This window comes from Sciurus carolinensis, chromosome 2 (assembly GCF_902686445.1).
Source record: "Sciurus carolinensis chromosome 2, mSciCar1.2, whole genome shotgun sequence".
NCBI classification, from domain to species: domain Eukaryota; kingdom Metazoa; phylum Chordata; class Mammalia; order Rodentia; family Sciuridae; genus Sciurus; species Sciurus carolinensis.
Window position 1 is genome coordinate 87285480 of NC_062214.1, and position 21579 is coordinate 87307058.

General features: G+C 36.2%; 1 protein-coding gene and 1 non-coding gene across 4 annotated transcripts in view; both read right to left on the minus strand.

Moving 5' to 3' along the window:
* Pias1 (protein inhibitor of activated STAT 1) overlaps positions 1-21579 on the minus strand; it is a 132095-nt gene that overhangs the window by 101963 nt on the left and 8553 nt on the right. The gene's annotated exons all lie outside the window — the stretch shown is intronic.
* Positions 5409-5482, minus strand: Trnam-cau (transfer RNA methionine (anticodon CAU)). The gene has a single exon. It is a non-coding gene; the product is annotated as a tRNA-Met (tRNA).

Consider the following 21579-nt stretch of genomic DNA (forward strand, 5'->3'; position numbering starts at 1 on the left):
CAGGTACTTCTCTAAAGAAAAAAAGAGAAAAAAAAAGAAAAAAATACAAATGGTCAACAAATACATAAAAAAAATTCAGCATCATTAGCAATTAGGGAAATGCAAATCAAAACTACACTGAGGTTTCACATTCTACCAGTCAGAATGACCCATCATCAGGAATACAAATAATAATAAATGCTGGACAGGATGTGGATAAAAAGGAACACTTTTATATTGTTGGTGGGATTATAAATTATTATAATCACATGGATTTTCTTCAAAAAGATTAGGAATGGAACCACCATATGACCTAGCTGTACTACTCCTCAGTATTTAGCCTAAGAATTAAAGTCAGCATACTATAGTAATACATGCATACCTATGTTTATAGCAGCACAATTCACAATAGCCAAACTATGGAACCAACCCAGGTGTCATCAGTGGATGAATGGATAAAGAAAATGTAGTTTGTATACATATGTATACACACACACACACACACACACACACACAATGGAGTTTTATTCAGTCATAATGAACAATGTCACTTGCAGGAAAATGGATGGAACTTAAGCGGTTTGTCTCATTGTGACAGCAGACTCTTGAGTATGTCTAAAAAGAGGGAAAAACAAGTGAAGAGAGAGAGCAAAGATCCTGGAAACAAAGGTGACAGGCCTTTGAGTAACAGTTTCAGGGATTGGAAAATGAATGAACACAGAAGGATCAAGAGAGAGAGGGAGAGAGAGAGATGTCCGTCCTACCAAGAGGAGAACCCTGGAGAGATACTTTGGACACACACAGCAGTGGAAGGAGGCGGCAAAAAAGAGAAATGGAATTTCATGGAGACAGAAATATGGAGAGGCAACTCAGACATTCCATTTGACAAAATTCCTTTTGTACTATATTCAACCATACTCATACCTATAATAATGTAACACACTCTGAAGATGCTGGGTAAAGGTGAATAAAGGGAAAAAATGAATGAATGGATGAAATAAAATAGTGGATAAATACATGTGTATTTCAGTTTTTAAAAAACCCTTACTGAATGTCACACAACAAATTCCACAGCAAATGTACTTTCACATTTTAACATATTGCTTAGAGGAAACAAATTGCATGCTTTTAAATTAGGAAATAGAAAAATATCTATTAGAAGATAATTTAACATTCACTCTCCATTTCAAGCTTCAAAAATTTGACTTTTTAATAGAGTAGGTGTTTAAGGGAAAGTGTAATTATTTTTTTAATTTTTGAAAAAGATAATGTGTGTGGATTTACATCAACCATTGTATGGTATAATCACATACAATGAAAGATCAAGTGGTATCTATTGCTATTATTGGATTAACTGTTGCATACTCTCCCACCCACAAGGACAGAACCAGGGGTGCTCTACCACTGAGCTACATAATTTAATTCTGAGATAAGAGTTTTGCTAAATTGCCCAAGCTGTACTTGAACTTTTAATCCTCCTGCCTCAGTCTCCCAAGTAGCTGTGATTATAGGCATTTGAACACCACAGATGGCTATTATATACTCTCTGAAGGACTGTTATTAATGAGCACGTAGTATTTTAAAAAACTAAAGGGGGCAGAAAACACTGCAACATCTAAAGCATCACTCAACCAAAAAGCTGCAAAGAAGCATGAAGCAGTCAATTCACAATGTACAACGTTGACAACATCTCAGATGTTAAAATTTTTTTAATCTGCCATGTGTTTAAAAATCTCCATTTGTTAGTACTACAACAAAATGAATATTTACAACTAAAGATAACATCAACTACTACTACTATAGGAATTATTACCTCTTCAGTAATTTCATAGCTTTCTTCCTCAAATGATACAGTTCTTAGAATTCTAGAAGATTTAAAATGTATAGAAGAGCAGTCTGTGAGTAGCATCTTCTTAAAATAAAATCTTTAAAGAGATGTGCACATAATTTTAAAAGCCCAAACATTTTAACAAGGGAAAACAGCAGCCACATGCCCCACCCCCAATTTTCAAATCCCTTCTGGAACCACTTTGTCTTTTCAGCTATTTCTTTTAGGATTTTTCATTATGGTCTACACAACTGTTTCTTAATTTTTCCTTTTAGGTATTTATTGACTTCCCATTGTAACAATGTTTAGCTCTGTAATGTCCCTCCTCCCATCTCTTCGTCATAATTCATAGTAGACTCAATTGTCAATACTTATATTATTATGATGGCTGTAAATAACAGCTGAGTCAAAAGTATATCATGATTACTCTTCCGTTTCTATGTAACTTCGCTTTCTTTAGAGTTAATAACTGCACCATTTTCCCGTCTGCTTAGTTGTCTAAGTACTGACTGCCTATTCATCTGTAAATTGCTTAAAGTCTAACTTTACTCTTCATATATTCAAATATATCAGGTAAATCTATTTTAATTTCTTTCTTAAAGACTTACTTCCTGCGGGCCTAACAGCACACTCCTGTAATCCCAGAGACTCAAGAGGATGAGGCAGGAAGATCCAAGAGAATCATAAGTTCAAGGCCAGTCTCAGCAACTAAGCAAGGCCCTAAGCAACTTAGGGAGATCCTGTCTCAAAATAAAAAAAGGTAATAACTGGGATAGATTCAAACTAAAAAGCTTTCTCTCAGCAAAGGAAACTATCAGCAATGCAAAGAAAGAGCCTACAGAGTGGGAGAAAATCTTTGCCAATCATACTTCAGATAGAGCACTAATCTCCAGAATCTATAAAGAACTCAAAAAACTCTACACCAAGAATGTAAATAATCCAATTGACAAATGGGCTAAGGAAATGAATAGACACTTCACAGAAGAAGATGTACAAGCAATCAACAAACATATGGAAAAATGTTCAACATCTCTAGTAATAAGAGAAATGCAAATCAAAACCACCCTAAGATTCCATCTCACCCCAATTAGAATGGCAATTATCAAGAATACAACCAACAACAGGTGTTTGGCGAGGATGTGGGGAAAAAGGTACACTCTTACATTGCTGGTGGGGCTGCAAATTAGTGCAGCCACTCTGGAAAGCAGTGTGGAGATTCCTTAGAAAACTTGGAATGGAAACACCATTTGACCCAGCTATCCCACTCCTTGGCCTATACCCAAAGGACTTAAAATCAGCATATTACAGAGATACAGCCACATCAATGTTCATAGCTGCTCAGTTCACAATAGCCAGATTGTGGAACCAACCTAGATGTCCTTCAATTGATGAATGGATAAAGAAAATATGGTATATATATACAATGGAATATTACTCAGCCATAAAGAATGATAAAATTATGGCATTTGCAGGCAAATGGATGAAACTGGAGAATATCATGCTAAGTGAGATAAGCCAATCTCAAAAAACCAAAGGAAGAATGATATCGCTAATAAGTGGATGATGACACATAATGGGGGTGGGAAGGGTTAGTGTTGGGGTTGGAGTTGGGTTTAGGGAGGGGGGCAGGAATGGAGGAAGGAAGGACTGTATAGATGGAGGGGAAGGGTGGGAGGGGAGGGGGGGAAGGGAAAAAATGGCAGAATGAATCAAACAACATTACCCTATGTAAATTTATGATTACACAAATGGTATGCCTTTACGCCATGTACAAATAGAGAAACACATGTATCCCATTTGTTTACAATAAAAAGAAAAAAAAAAAAGAAAAAAATAAAAAAAGAAAAAAAAATAAATAAATAAAAAAAGGAGTGGGAGGGCACGTGGGGATGTGACTCAGTAGTTAAGCAGCCCTGGGTTCAACCTCTAATACTTTAAAAAAAAAAAACACGAACAAACAAACAAAAAAAAACTTACTTCCTAAAGCTCTCCATCATGTTCCAATCTAGACTGTTAAATATCTAGGCCTGGTGCACATTATGGTCACAGAATTTTCCATTAACCTGTCCTGGGAGTTCCCTGTCTCTTTTATAATGGATCCTCTGTAATCTCATTTCTTCTTTCTCGGTTTTCTCTTTTAGTGGGGTATTTTTTCCAGTAGCTTTCAGAGAAAGGGAGCATGGGAGAGTGTTTTTTGTTTTTGTTTTTTTAATTCACTGCATTATCTTTAAAAATCTCTATTTACCTATACTTAACTGAGTGGTTCAGTACAGAAGTCTAGAGAGGAAATCATGATTTGTAAGCATTCTGAATGCCTTTCCTCATCATCTTCTGGTTCCCAAGTGTTGGTATTAAGAAAACTGGCAATATTCAGATCTTTAATCTTCATAGCCAACTATGTATCCCTCTCTAGAAACTTTATTTCCTCTTAATGTGTTCTGAAATTTTACAGTGTTGTACCTTGGGGTTGGTTTTACTTTTGGGGTTTTTTTTTGGGGGGGGCATTGTTTGTTTTTTTTGTTTTGTTTTGGTTTGGTTTGTTTGCTCTCGCAAGAACTGGTAATCACTAAGACTTTAAAATTTAGAGATAAGCCGGGCATGGTAGCACATGCCTGTGATCTCAGCAGTTTGGGAGGCTGAGGCAGAAAGATCATGAGTTCCAAGCCAGCTTCAGCAATTTAGCCAGGCCCTAAGCAACTCAAGGAGATACTGTCTCTAAATAAAATATAAAAAAGAGCTGGGGATGTGGTTCAGTGGCTAAGCACCCCTGGTTTCAATCCCTGTACCAAAAATAAAATAATAACAATAATAATTAATAAATAAAATTTACAGATACATGTCCTCCAGTTCAGTTCTGGGAAGTTTCATGTCAATAATCTTTCAGTGTTCTTTTGTTCCTTTTCTTGTATGCTTATCTGAATACTGGCCTACCAAAAAAAATTCTTTATCTCAGGGAAAATAGGGAGAAATGGGAAGAGAAGATGGGTATGCCACCACCATTTAATAAGAAGGCATTTCCCTGGCTGGGTGGAACGCTTGCCTAGCATGTGTGAGGCACTGGGTTCAATTCTCAACACTGCATATAAATAAAGATCCATCAACAACAAAACATTTAAAAAAAAAAAAAAAAGAGGCATTCCCTCAATTGCCCTTTAGGACATGTAAAACTTTTTTATAAAAATAGACACATGTAGCAACATAACCTATGGCAATATGTTAGACATGAAACTCTTGCTTTTTCTTTTTTTTTTTTTAATTTTAAATTAAGTTTTATAGCAGAAATGAAGAAATTGTGTCATTTAATATATCAATGATTTGTAAACATTTTAGTACAGTTTGATGTTAATACTTTTAAATGGAAATATTTGTGTATTATATAATGCAAGTAGTTCATTAAGTATTCATTTGTGCTGGGCTCTCAGTTATTCATTTAAATCATGATACAAAATTTAGGCAGTCATTGCTTAAGACAAATCTAATCAATAAACATCTTTATCATCCATGTTTTTAAATTTTGGTATTACTTAAGAGCTATCCTGATTTTTCCAATATGTTACTTATGATTTCTTTTTTTTTTTTTTTTTTTTTTTTTTTTTTTTTTTTGCGGTGCTGGGGATTGAACCCAGGGTCTCTTGCCTATGAGGCAAGCACTCTACCAACTGAGCTATATCCCCAGACCCTACTTATGACTTCTTAAACTATCAATTTGTAAGGCTGCTCTTCTATGTCTCTGTGCCTACAAGGATGTCAGTCTAAATGTCCCGAAGAAAAAAGTAGAGAAGAATCTCTTTATTTGGTTGATACTTACTAAAACTTTGATTGTATTCTTACCTATACTTTAATAAACTTTTAAGAAACTATAACTTACATTTTTTGTTTTAGAATTTTAAGTCTTATGTAATCAAGAATGGCAAATAAGAAACTATCTTCAAGTATAATAAAATATTTAACAAATCTAAAAACAAAATAAACACAGGTATGTGAACATTATCCCAACTACACAAAGGCAGGGGCCATATTCTGAAAAGACAGACAATATTTAAGCAACAGCAATAAGAAGGGTGCTTTTTGTAATTAAATAGAAAGTGCCAGTTTTATTGTCTCATTGGCTATGACCTTATACTATTAAAGGTCATATCTAAATTGTGAATAAGAATTAGGTGCTTCTAGTGAACAACATAATTATTCTCATTCACACACCCCACTACAATGGTTTACAGGATTAGTCATAAGGCAGAACCTATCAGTCTTTATTTGGTTACACTTTATAGCCAATTATAGACAGAATGAATTCTGAAGATAGCCAAACCAGGCATTTCATAATGTCATAATATTTCCTTTATATTTTTGCTTTCTATCCACAAACCAAAGGAATAATCTGAAGGTCTATAATGGAAAATATTAAAGCATGCACAGTTCAACAAAAATATTTCATTATTTTACATGTCAGATTCATTCAATGGGACTGAATTTTAGACTATTTCTAATACTTCCCATTAGAAATAGTTAGCAATATGTCAACAATGCCTAGTTCAACCAGAAAACCTAGTTAGACAGTTTCTACTCAAAGCAGTAAATCAGGTTGATGACACACTTCTCATAATCTTTTTCCACCCAATGTCTCATCTTTTATTTATTTATTAAGCTAACTGAAAAAATGACATATAGTACCTATCTGTCCTAGCTGATCATCTTCCTCCTCTCCTGATCTCTATTCTATCGTATTGATTACACTGAGCTCCCACAAAATGACAATATTAAAATTATACATAAATGGAGATTCCATTCTCCTTCAAGCAAACTATAAACTTAACACTGTTGAAATGGTGTACCATAGTTTCAATTTTTGACAATTTAAACATGATCCTCATTTATGAACCTTTACTGAAACATATTTCACATACTTTAAAACTCCTTGATAACTTGAATCCTAAAAGTAACAAATCTAACTTAGAATGTTTTAAAATCTGAATATAACATTATTCAATTTTGTATAAAAAAAAAATACAGCTTAGCCAAGCATGGTGGCACACACCTGTAATCCCAGCAGCTCAGGAGGCTGAGGCAGAAGGATTGCAAATTCAAAGCCGGCCTCAGCAACTTGGCAAGACCATAAGAAACTTGGCAACACCCTGTCTCAAAATAAAAAATAAAAAAGCAGGGGATGTGGCTCAGTGGTTAAGAGGCCCAGGGTTCAATCCTGGGTTAAAAAAGGAAAAGGAAAAGAAAAAAAATATATATGTGTATATGTGTATATATATATATATAGATAGATAGATAGATATAGATATAGATAGATAGAGAGAGAGAGAGAGAGCTTACATAAATATATACTGCTTAATTTAAAATTATAGGGTTTAGAACTCTTAACACATTGACCAACTTCTTATGCAGAGGTGCAGAAGCAAGAAAATACAGTTCCTCTTTCAGGGAAAAAATGCTCTGCACCAATATACAATAAAACGTCTTTTAAAGCCAGACATGATAGCACACACCTATAATCACATTTCTCAGGGGGTTGATGCAGGAGGTTCAAGGCCAGCCTTAATTAGACTGTAAGCAACTTGGTGAGACTCTGTCTCAAAATAAAAGGTAAGAGGGGCTGGGAATATAGCACAATGATAAAGCACCCCTAGGTTCAATCCCTAGTACCAAAAAAAAAAAAAAGAATTTATAGAAGTAACACCAAAAGGATGGGGTGAGTCAAGAAGAGACTAATACAACTTTTAGCTAGCTAGACACAGGGAATTACACCTATAATCTCAGCCACTTGAGAGACCAAGGTACGAGGATTCCAAGTTCAAGTTCAGGGCCAGCCCCAGCAACTTAGTGAGATCCTGTCCTCAAAATTAAAAAGCGGTAGGGATATAGCTCAATGGTTGAGTATTTGCCTACCATGTGGAATGCCCTGGGTTCCATACCCAATACCAACAGGAAAAAAAAAAAAGACTTCTATCTAAAGGTTATAGCAACAAACAAACTGCTTATCTACATACATGGTAAAAAGGAGCTGTGAGAATGGAAATAAAGAAAACAAGACTAAGAAATTCTGCAAAGAAAAACTGAAGGTTATGCTCAATATTCTGCCTTAAGGTGGGTCTTTCAAAAATTAGAACTATACTTGATCATGAGGACCATCATCATTTACTTTCCAAATAAATCTAAAACAAAAATAATAACCAGGCTGGGTGTCTGGCCCATGCCTATAAATCCCAGACTCAGGAAGCTGAGGTTGAGGCAGCAGGACTGTAAGTTTGAGGTCAGCCTGGACAACTTAGTGAGACTGTCTCAAAATAAAGTAAAAGGGCTGAGATACGTATGGCTCAGTGATATAGCACCCCTGGGTTCAGTCTCCAGTACTACAAAAATGAGGGAAGAAGGAAGAGAAGAAAGGAAAAGAAAATGAAGAGGACTTGGTGGTGCATGCCTATAATTCCAGGGACGCAGGAGGATGAGGCAGGGGAATCATCAAGTTCAAGGCCAGCCTCAGCAACTTAATGAGACCCTGTCTCAAAATAAAAAGGGCTGGAGATGTGGCTCAGTGATTTAGTGCCCCTGGATTCAATCCCTGGTAGTGAAAGGAAAAAAGAAAAAAAGAGGACTTAAAAATTTTTAAGTCTATCAAACTCTAAAATATTAAATACTCTTTTCCAACCAAAAACAAACATAACACAGCATTTACAATTGGAAATGACATCTCATCTAATTCAAGTTTCACACAGGAAACAATGAAAGAAACTATATACCCTATCTGAAAGTTGAGAAGCCTAAGGAGGATGTATTAACAAAACAAAAAGCGAGAAAAAGAATGCTTTCTATAAGTAAATAAAGTTTTAAAATAATGTTTAAATTATAGCCTTTAATTTAGATGCCAGAAGAGAAATCAAGGAAAAGTCTTAGAGGGATATATTAGGAGAACTATTTCAGAGTAGCAGGTGTAACCTACCCAAGGTTACAGAGCTAGCAAGAAAGTGGAGTTCAGACTCAAAAGTCAAATCCAAAGTCCACACAATGCTGCAAGAGTAATATTAGATAATTTAAAAATGCTTATGGAAACAGTAGAAACACAGGATCAGAACATAAAACAGAACTAAGATCTCCTTGCCTAATCCTACATCAAATATACTGGTTTTCCATACTTCTTGACTGATGGTCTCCCAACTTCTGGAAAGACCATCACTTCTAAAAGTTCATGACCTTAAAAAAAAAAAAAAAAAACCCACATTACTTAAAAGTTGTATGAATCAAATTTTCCCTTTAACTTCCACCTAATGTCCATCAGAGTCTATACTTAAAATATGTTAAGATTTTTTTCTCTACACATTGTTCTGAGTGCTCCACAGTCCACAGTAGTGGGGAATGAATGAAATATTCAGATATGGTCTGATTAGCCTTGAATACTTTAATACAGTACTTCTATCCCTATCATTATGATCCCTCTTATGATGTTTCTACCAATTTAACCTAATACTGTATTTACATTTTAGATCAGTCTTATTTGAAAAAGTGGAGGGTGTGTTACACTTTTTAGTGGGGATGGATAGGGTGCGTCCCCATCATCTTACTGCTTATATTAAGACAGAAGCTAACAAAAACCTTCATTCAATATCTTTCATATGAACTACCTCATCCTCTAACACAATTTTCCTGTTGTGTTGTTTTGTTTTTGTGGTGCTGGGGAACAGAATCCAGAATCTCCCACTTGCTAGACAAGCACTGTACCTACTGAGCTACATTACTGCCCTACAAACTTTTTAAATTTAAAGGCACAACTTTCTATTTAGTACTGTTGAATTCCATTTTCTTCAGCTTATCATTCTAAACTCTCAACACTCTTGAAAAACTGTACCCTACACCTCTCTATTATGCACTTATCATACACTGGTAAATCACTGATTTTCTGGTCTGTGTCCTCTGGTGGACTTGGCGTTTTTCAAGGACAATCACTTATCTCCAGGTCCCCATGCTAGAATAGTTCATGATACCTTTAAGTAAGTGCCCAAGGGATGATGAACTAATCCTCTTGATTCTGTCATCTAACACATCCTTAGTTTTGTGTCATCTTCAAAATCTAACTGTTGCTTCTTAAATATTCACCCAGGTCATCCTTTAAAACTTGATATAACTACAGGGTCAAGACTAGAGAGCCCTGTGGCACATCACAAGAAATTACCCTCTAAGTAACAATAAAGTGGACAAGTAAGATTATTCAATTACTCATGATTCAGATGACTATATCCCCCAGGACTCCCCAGTTTTAATTATTCAATGAACATTCTCCAAACAGCTCAAGAAAAATTATTAAAGTTATATTTCAGTCCTGATTTATAAATTTTAGAGAAAACTGATTTTAAAAAAGGCACAAATGTTCTAAAAGCTCTGGGGATAATTCCTCATAAACTACACAGAGAAATATTTAAAAGAAAAAAAATGGTTTATAGGAAAAGTTTGTCTTGCAATGACACCTTGCCTGAGTATATTTTAAAATCCCATCAGAAACCTATTCATGATTGATAACACCCTTTCTTTTCTACATAGAAGGAAACACATTCATTTGATTACTAGTTACAGATAAGAGAAACAATTCACAACAAAAAGTATCCTTTGTTCTACATAAAGTAAAATTGCTAACCTACTATAAAATTTAAATCATTATCTTCAGAACAGATCATTATGATCAATATTTTTCAAGGGGGGTGTTGCCAGGGATGTAATTCAGGGGCACTTTACCACTGAGCCACGACCCGAGCCCTTTTATTTATTTATTTATTTTTAATTAGGAGGGAGGGAGGGAGGGAGTGAGGAACAGGGAGGGAGGGGGAGGGGGAGAGGGGGGACAGAGGGGAAGAGTGGAAGGGGAGGGGAGAGAGAGAGAAAGAGCCCCAGCCTTTTTAAATTTATATTTTGAAAGAAGGTTTTGCCAAGTTGCTTAGGGCCTCCCTGAGCTGGTGAAGTTGGCTGTGAACTTGTGAACCTCCTGCCTCAGCCTCCCCAGTGTCTGAGATTACAAGCGTGCTTCACTGACCAAAATTACATGCAAAGTTACTACAATAATGGAGTAAACTTTAAGACAATGTCAGTCATTGCTGGGTGTGGTTACACATGCCTATAATCCCAGGACTCCAAAGGCTGAGACAAGAAGTATCTTAACGTCAAGGCCAGCCTTAGCAATTTAGCAAGGCTTTAAGCCTTTATTTTGAAGCCCTGTCTCAAAATAAAAAAAGCAAAAGGGTTAGGGATAAAGCTCAGTGGCAAAGCCTCCTGGGTTTAATCCCTAATACCCACCCCCCCAAAAAAAAAAGAAAAGGAAATATTCACATCCTTTTTACAGAAATTCCATTAATGTAGATAAAAACACATATAAGGCAGGGCCCAGAAAAACATGTTATACAGTAGTCCTAAAATTTATGGAAGAGAAGGAAGATGGGCTACTCACAAAACTCTGAGGCCAAAAACCATTAACAGACTATACATTTTAGCATCCATGTTAACATATACAGAACGTTAACCAAAACAAAATAAAACCCAGGCTGTTGGTGGAACATGCCTGCAATCCCAGCTACTTGGGAGGTTGAGGTAGGAGGACTGTAAATTCAAGGCCAACTCTAGTTACTTAATGAGCACATATCTCAAAATAAAAAACTAAGAAGGATTGTGGATGAAGCTCACAGGTAGAGCACTACTGAATGCACTCCTCTGGTACTGCCAAAACAAAACAAACAAAAGCAATGCTAAAGATACAGATAAGGAAGGAGTGATTTTTAAAAATACATAGCACAAAAGCAGAAAAATACTTAACTGTCTTTAACTAAAGTACAATGCATAAATTAGTCAAAAGAGGAAAAAAATACCTCTAGTTAAGATTAAAAAGTACTTAATCTTTTGCTGTCATCAGATGTGAAATTAAATGAGTTCATTATAATCAATAAAAAAAGAACAATTAACAGAAACTCATTTTTCCCACTTGCTGGTACTAGGGATTGAATGTAGGGTCTCATGTATGACCACTGAGCTATACTAGAGCCCCTCACCTCCACCCTCATCCAGCTTTTTAAATTTTGATTCTGGATCTGTTGTATTTGCCCAAATTGGCCTCAAACTTTTCATCCTCCTGCCTCAGGCTCCAAAGCAGCTGAAATTATAGGTATGTGCCGCCATGCCTGGGTTGAACACATTTTTAATGCCATTTCTTAAACATATAACTAATCAAATTCCGGAGTTCAATGCAGCCAATGTTCTTAAAGTAAATTTGTTTCTTTTCTTTTCTAAATCTAGAAAGCATAATTTAGCTAGGTGTAGAGCCACACTTCTCTAATCCCAGCTACTGGGGAGGCTGAGGCAGGAGGATCAAACGTTTAAGGTCAGTCTGGAAATTTATCAAGACCCTGACTCAGAAAAAATTTGGGAGCTGGGGCTGCAGCTTAGTGGTAGAGTGTTTACTTGCCTAGCACATGGGAGGCACTGAGTTTGATCCTCAGCACCACATAAAAATAAAATAAATGTACCATGTCCATCTACAATTAAAAATATAAAAACCAAAGAAACAAACTTGGGGTTGGGGAATAATGGGGATTGAACCCAGGGGTGCTTTACCACCGAGTTACATCCCCAGTCTTATTTATTTAATTATTTTTAAATTTTGAGACAGGGTCTAAATTGTTTAAAGTCTCACTAAATTGCTAAGGTTGACCTCAAATCTGTAATCCTACTGCTTTAGCCTTCCCCTTTGCTGGGATTATAGGTATGCAACCCCAAGCCTGGTTCAAAAACTACTTTCAAAACAGGGCTGAGGATGTAGCTTAGTGGTAAAGTGCTTGCCTAGAAGGTGTGAGGAATATTTCCTGTCTGGAGATCAAAATCAAATTCTGGTAGAGGAAATGATGCCTACATTAATTAAATACCTATAACTAAATCCTAACACAAATGATAAAAGTGAAAAAGCAAATATAGGCATATTGCCTAGTCTGGAAGAATATTGAAAAGCCTTTTAAAATTCTGTTAAATAGTAGCGTAGAGTTATGCAAACCTGTAATTTCAGCAACTCAGTAGGCCACGGCAGGAGAATTGCAAGATCAAGGTCAGCCTGGGCAACTTAGCAAGGACTAAAGCAATTTAGCAAGACCCTATCTCAAAATTTAAAAAATAAAGGGTTGGGATACAGCTCAGTGATAAAGCACTCCGGGGATAAGATCCAGTATCAATACATTTATACTAAGGGAAAAATAACAAATTATGTTTTGTCTTTTATTCCTTTTTATTTTTATTTATTTATTCTTTTTTTGGAGGTGGGTGGTAATAGGGATTGAACCCAGGAACTCCCACTCTATCACTGAGTTATTACATACTCCAGCCCAAGGTTATAATTTTAAAACTTCAAAATATACTTACTAATTGCAACAGTTACCTAGATGGCACCAAACAGAAATCCCCAAATAAAACTAATAGGCTGGACATCAATGTTCATAGCTGCTCAGTTCACAATAGCCAGATTGTGGAACCAACCTAGATGTCCTTCAATTGATGAATGGATAAGAAAATGTGGCATAAATATACAATGGAATATTACTCAGCCATAAAGAAGGATAAAATTATGGCATTTGCAGGCAAATGGATGAAACTGGAGAATATCATGCTAAGTGAGATAAGCCAATCTCAAAAAACCAATGGACGAATGATATCACTAATAAGTGGATGATGACACATAATGGGGGGTGGGAGGGGTTAGTGTTAGGGTTAGAGTTAGGGTTAGGGAGGGGGGCAAGAATGGAGGAAGGAAGGACTGTATAGAGGGAAAAGAGGGGGGGGAGGGGGGGAGGGGAAGGGAAAAAATAACAGAATGAATCAAACAACATTACCCTATGTAAATTTATGATTACACAAATGGTATGCCTTTACGCCATGTACAAACAGAGAAACAACATGTATCCCATTTGTTTATAATAAAAAAAAAAAAAAAAAACTAATAGGCTGGGCTGGAGCTGAGCAGTAGAGCATTTGTGTAGCATGTGTAAAGCCCTGGGTTCAATCCCTAACATCACACAAAAAAACTTGTAACTAAAATGCAATCTGATTGGACTATAAATGTAAGATTACAATTTAAAGTTAACTGACAAACCAGGCACGGTGGCACATGTCTATAATCCCAGCAGCTCAGGAGGCTGAGGCAGGAAAATCACGAGTTCAAAACCAGTCTCAGCAACTTTAGCAAGGCTCTAGGGAATTTAGCAAGGACACTGTCTGGGGATATGGCTCAGTGGTTAAGCACTCCTAGATTCAATCCCTGGTACCATTAAAAAAAAAAAAAAAATGAAAAATGAAATAAAGTAACTGATAGGACACTCTAGATCATCATTTTTCAGGTTCATAGTGGTAAAAGAGAAATACAGTTCTGGGGCAAGACAAGTTCAGAAATTTTAATATTCTATAATTCTTTAACATGCCTTCCATTCTCAAATCATATTAACACATTAAAGATTCTGAGAAATCCAGCAGAAAGAAATGTTTTCTTAACACTGTACAATTTACTTTGTCATTAGTTTATAAACTCTATCACAAAACTCTTCTTTATTATCATCTTACTCCTTTGTATTTCACAGAATTCTCAAAAAATTAAGAGGCAATCATTTTTTTTCAGGAGTTCCATACCATATCTGTTGTTCTAAAGCAAAATTACTGAAAGTATCCCCTTCCATTCTCAAGTGTCCATGTAGATGATAAGTCATCCTAGTGCTAACACAGTGACAAAACATATACAAAATATTTGAAATACCATTACTAAAAATATCAAGATAGCATGTCCTGTTACTGCAATCAGTTAAAAATGTTATGTAGATGATTATCTTGATGCCTTTTCTCAAATTTCTTAAAAATTCTCCATTAGCAATCTTATAGGTATTTTCAAAATATTCTAGACTACTGAACTCTCATTATGTGAACCAAATACATAGTGAAGATATGGTAAGTAAGGAGTTCTTTTTACCTAGTTGTAAGGAAAGGAAAACCCACAGCCCACAGATATAAAGTTTTAAAAAGATTTTGTTGTTTTTGTTTTTGTTTTGCAGTACTAGGGACTAAACCCAGTGCCTTGTATCAAGCACTCTACCACTGAGCAACATGCCCATCTTTTTTTTTTTTTAAGTCTTAAGACAGGATCTTGCTAAATTGTCAGGCTGGCCTCTAATTTACTATGCTCCTGCCTTAATCTTCTAAATGCCTGAGACCACCACACCAGGCTAAAAGGTTTTATTTACTGTTTTTATTTTTTCGTACTGGGGATTAAACCAGGATCATTTTAACTACTGAGTCACATCCCCAGCCCCTCCCCTTCCTTTTTTTTTTTTTTTTAAAGATAGGGTCCCACTAAATTGCTGAAGCTGGCTTTGTACTTGCAATCCTCCTGCCTCAGTCTCCTGAGTCATGGTTATAGCAGGGCCACCACACCTGGCAAAAAGATTTTTTAGTTAATCACTGCATATTCATCATTGAGAGTTCCTCAGAACTCTACCTCACCCACCTCGATACCAGGGATTGAACCCAGGATGTTGGCACATGCTAGGCAAGCACTCTACCACTGAACTACATTCCCAGCCACCACCACTCTTTTGGGTTTTTTTTGGGGGGAGGGGGATGGCAGGCTCTTGCAAAATTCTCCAGGCTGCCCTTGCATTTATGATCATCCTTCACTAGCTGAGATTATAGGCATGCAACTCTGCACCTGGTCTTCTCAGAATTCTTGAACTCATTTTCACTTAGCCCAGTATTCCTGTATGACCTCGTCCATCTCATAACTTCAAATTTCCATCTCCTTCTGTGTATGGGGGATGCAGGTTTGGCTGAACACAGGAATGCTCTAACACTGAGCTACATCCCCAGACCTTTATATTTTGTTTTTTAAATTCTGAGACAGGGTCTCCCTAGTCACCCAGGCTAGCCTCAAACTTTCAATTTTCCTACCTCAGCCTCCAGAGTTGTTGGAATCATAGGCATGAGTCACTACACTCAATCCTATTATCATTTCATTCATACTACAATGATCTCTTCCCTAGATGTCTGCAAGATGCTCTTTAGGGGTTTCTCTGCCTCCAGTAATGTCCCCTCCAAGTCATACTCATGCTTCTTAAGTTCCAAGTTTTCAGTTCTGCAAATATTTTAACAAAATTGACAAAAGTGCATTAAATAAGTTGGAAATCATAAACTAGAACTTATATATATTACATTAATGTTATATAATTATAATTATACTCTTATCCTATAATTGTTATACACTATATTTACATTTTATACACATTCCACATGTGGGACAATGGGACAAAATGGACTAAACCCTTTCAATGACTGAAGACTGCACTCAGGATAAAGATGAGACTTCTTAACATGGCCTAAGATATACTTCATAATCCAGTCTCAGCCACTGCCACCAATCCCTTAATCAGTTTTCCACCCTCTAGGACTTTCATATGCATGCTCTTCTTTCCCTCTCTCCCCCTAACCTTTCTCTAGATAACTCCGACTCATTCCATTTCAATTTATACGTCATCATGTTTGAAATACTTTGCTTAGGACATCTGTAACATTAGTAAATTGACCCTCCCATGTGGCTCCTCTGTTTAACCCATTACAGTCTTATGCAGTATGTAGAAAGACTGTTTACTTGTCTGTTCTCTACCAAACTACAAGTTCTATCTATAATGACACTGTCTTGTTCATCATAAATAAGAATAATATAACATCTATCTTAATTATTTAAACCAACAATAGTACTGCAACCTGTTATAAATTATATGTGTTAAATCCCACAAATAAGATTATGTAAATGTACTCAATGCCTACTCAGTATATGGCATCCAAACTCAGTACTTATAGTTTTCCAAACAATAATTTTCTTAGTTTGGAGGGCTAGTTAAAGAAGTTTGTACTTTATCCTATAAAGATGAGAAATTAGGTCTGGGGAGACAGCTCAGTCAGTAGAGTGCTTGCTTTGCAAGCACAAGGCCCTGGGTTCCATCCCCAGCACTGCAAAAAAAAAAAGAATGAGAAGTTATAAAAACATTTTAAATTGTTAAAAATATAGGAATGGGGAAGACACTGACAAATAACCAAAAAATAAATCTGAGCTGGGCATGGCCGCACAAGTCTGTAAGCCCAACAACTCAGGAGGCTAAGACAGAAGGCCCAAACAAGTTAACAGCCAGCCTCAGAAATTTAGTGAGGCCCTCAGCAACTCAGGAAGACCTTGTCTCAAAATAAGAAATAAAATAAAAAGGGTTGGGGTTCAGTGGTAAGTGCCCCTGGGTTCAATCCCCAGCACCAACAGTCCCACTACTTAACACTATTATACTAAGTGAAATAAGTCGTCCCCAAAAACAAAGACCAAATGTTCTCTCTGATATGTGGATGCTAACACATAATAAAGGGGGGAGAAGGGAGAACAGAATTCACTGGATTAGACAAAGGAGAATAAAGGGAAAGGAGGGAGGAGTGGAATAGGAAAGACAGTAGAATGAATCAGACATAACTTTCCTAAGTTCATATATGATATATGAGCAGTGAAACTCCACATCATGTACAACCACAAGAATGTGATCCTATTACAAAGAACTTAAAAACCTTATGCCAAAAATACAAAGAACCCAATTAATAAATGGGGTAAGGTACTGGGAAGACACTTCACAGAAGATATATAGGTGATTAGCAAATATATGAAAAAGTGCTCATCATTGCTAATAATTAGAGAAATGCAAATCAAAACCACCCTAGGATTTCACCTAACTTCAATTAGAATGGCTATTATCAAGAACAAAGGCAATTGATAGTGAGGATGTGGGGGAAAAGGCACACTCATATATTGCTGGTGGAGTTGCAAATTGGTGCAGCCACTCTGGAAAGCAGTATGGAGATTCCTCAGAAAACTTGGAATGGACCCACCATTTAACCCAGCTATCCCATTCCTTAGATTTATACCCAAAGGACTTAAAATCAGCATACTGCAGTAATGCAACCACATGAATGTTTATAGCTGCTCAATTCACAATAGCTAGATTGTGGAACCAACCTAGATGCCCTTCGATTGATAAATGGATAAGAAACTATGGTATATACACAATGGAATACTTACTCAGCCATAAAGAAGAATAAAATTTTTTGCAGGTAAATGGAGTTGGAGAATATCATGCTAAGTGAAATAAGCCAATCCCAAAAAAACAAAGGCCAATGTTTTCCTCCGATAAGTGAATGATGATACATAACGGGGTGGGGGGCTGGCAGAGAAGAATGGAGGAACTTTGGACTATGCAGAGGGAAATGGGGCCGGAGGGGTCGGGGGAAGGAAAGATAGTGTACTGAGACTGACATTATTACCCTACGTACATGTATGATTACATGAATGGTGTGAACCTACACTGTGTACAACCACAGAAATGTAAAGTTGTACCCCATTTGTGTACAATCAAAATGCAATCTGTAAAAATAAAAAAATTAATTAAAAAAAAGAAACTGTAAGAAATAAATTAGGCAACCAAAAAAAACAGACTATGATCCTAATTAGAATAAGTGACACTCCATATGTGTAGAATATGTCAAAATACACACTCTACTGTCATGTAGATCTAAAAAGAATAAAAAATTAAACTATTTTCAGTGGTAGAGTATTATGCCTAGTATGCATGAGGCCCTGGGTTAGATCCCCGGCACACCAAAATGGAAAAAAAAAAAAAAAAAGACCATTTTCATCCAGGTACAGTGGCACACACCTGTAATCCAGCAATTTGGGAGGATGAGGCAAGATGATTTCAAGTCCACAGTCAATCTTTCAATTTACTGAGACCCTGTCTCAAAACAAAATATAAAAAGGGCTGGGGACATAGATCAGTTGCAGAGCACAGCAGCCTGGATTAGACCCCCAGTACTCCCCTCCAAATTAAATTAAATCTTAAAAAATTTAAAACTATTCTCAAAAAATTAGTGAGAAGATTGCTTTATATTTTTCCAAAGCTCTTTGATGTCTAGCTTCATAAAAGTCTGATACTCCATATCCATTTCCATAATCTGCTGTATTAGGTTGTTTTGGTTTAAGAATATGAGGAAAACCCAGCCTCACAAAGATATATGGTTGGGAGCAAAATGTATTTTTATTAAAATTATCTATCTATCTATCTCTCTATCTATCTATCTATCTATCTATAATCTATCTATTGTTTGGTACTAAGGATTGAACCAGGGGTGCTTTACCACTGAGCCATATCCCCAGCCCTTTTATTTTTATTTTGAGCCAGGGTATCACTAAATTGCTTAGGCCCTCACTAAATTCCTGAGGCTGGACTTGCAATCCTCCTGCCTTAGCCTCCAGAGTCACTGGTATTACAGGCATGTGCCACTGCACCTGGTTCATTATACTTCTTCAAAATAACACATTCACTAATATCACAATGAGCTTATCAAGTCAAATATTGGAAACTGTCAAAAACTGGAAGCTGATGATGTCAAATACAAATTTTTCAAAATTCTATTTTTACTTGAAGCTTAAATTGTATCATCAGCAACAAATATTATCAGTTGTTCTCCTTTTATAATGACAGGCTTTTTTTTTTTTTTGGATAAAATGTATGCCAAATACCCAAGTCTAAATAAGTACACTCTGCCAGCAATTATTTCAAGTAAAAATGGTATTCCATGAAAAGTAGGTAGTTTAGCTTGCAACTAAAACAACTGCACAAATCTTTTCCCTGAGCAGACCATCAGATTTGGTATTCAATAAAAGTGCTTTACGGGGTACTTCTGATGTCATCATACAGAATACATTTAAAATTTACTCAAGAACTGAAACACAACAAAAATTAATGTTTCACTGCTTCATCAAGGGCATTAAATGTAAAGGTATTTATTTTTTAATTCCAGGTATCTGGTGATAGAGAATATAACTACTAGTACAATTCAGTGCCACTGCCTTAATTCATGCTAAGTAACCAGAAGTTTTGCTCACCAATTATTTTGCAAATATCAGGATAGTAAGTAATTACATAATATTAAAACAGTTTTGACCTAGAGGACCCCCAGAGTCTGGTGAACCACTAGGAATCTGAGAAACAAACCTTGAGATATCACTCTAACAATTGATGCATTACTTATATCATCCTTAAAAAGATATTTTTAGTAAATATTCCATTACATGTGTTTAAATAAATATGCATACATAGGTGGTAATATACCTCAAACCACCAACAGCCTCACATACAGTAGGCACTCAAAAATATAAATGAATGACAAAACTGTGACAGAAACTTCTTAACAAACAATTACCAAATACCTACTATAAGCCATGTTGAGTTAGGCACCTTTCTTGGGTAACTTATAGAAGTCTATACACCAGAATGATAATTTAAAAATATGAGGAAAAAACTGACCCCATAAATATTTACAATTATTGTTCTGACTGGAGAGAAAAATTAAATTATAAATATCACAAAAATGAAAAAATTAATCTTTGAAGAAATACTTTGAAATTTTTTTAAAAAGGAAAATACTTACTCTGAAATTTTCCTAATCTTTTAAGTTTAGACCTGCATGACTTATTTCTTACTTTTAAGAAAACGTTTTAAATTCACCATAAAGCACAAGATAGCATGTTAAATTCTATTTTAAGCACTATGCCATGAAACTAAAAACAGGCTTGCTTACATTCAGAAACCCAAACACAAAACTGCTTTGGTGGTGTACTCCAGAATCCCACAAAGAACCTGCATTCCATTTTTCATCAAGTCAAACAATCCCTACCTGTTAAGTTTTTCATATATATTTTTAAGTGATTCTCCAACATTAATACTGCACAGGTTACATTATATGTGGTAGAGCAGGGGTTACAGCTCAGTGGTAAAGCACATGCTTAGTACAGACAATGCCTTGGGTTTAATCCCCAACACCAAAAAAAATAAAAAATAAAAATCAAGAGCTGGGATGTAGCTTACCTGGCAAGCACAGGGCCCTAGGATCAATCCCCAGTACTGGGGGCGCAGTGGCATACACCTGTAATCCCAGCAGCTCCAGAGGCTGAGGCAGGAGTATCATGAGTTCAAAGCTGGTCCCAGCAACTAATGGAGGCCCTAAGCAACTTAGTGAGACAGGGTCTCACTAAATAAAATATAAAAAAGGGCGGGAATGTGGCTCAGTGGCTAAGTGCCTCTAGGTTCATTCCCCAGTACCAAAAATATAAATAAAATAAAAAATAAAGGGCTGGGGTTGTGGCTCAGTGATAGAGCACTCACCTAGCCTGTTTGAGGCACTGGGTTCGATTCCCAGTACCACATATAAGTAAATGAATAAAATAAAGGCCTATCAACATCTAAAAAAAAATTTTTTTTTTAAATTAGTATAGCAGCCCAGCACAGTTGTGCTCCCCTGTAATCCCAGCTTCTCAGGAGGCTGAGGCAGGAGGCAGGGGGACCTCTAGTTCAAAGCTAACTTCAACAACTTAGCAAGGTCCTAAGCAATTAGCTTTTTAATTTAGACCTTGTCTCTAATAAAAAATATAAAGAGGGTTGGGGATGTGGCTCAGTGATTAGTGACCCTGGGTTCAATCCACAGAACAAAAAAAAAAAAAAAGAAAAAGAAAAAAAGAAAAAGAGAAAAAAAAAAGAAAAGAAATCAGTACTGCAAAACCATTAAAACAAATCCTTAAGAACTTCTTCCTTTTTTTTTGCAGAGTGCTGGGCATTCAGACCAGGGCCTCCCACATGATAGGCAAGTGCTCTACCACTGAGCTACAGCCTGTTCCATCAAGA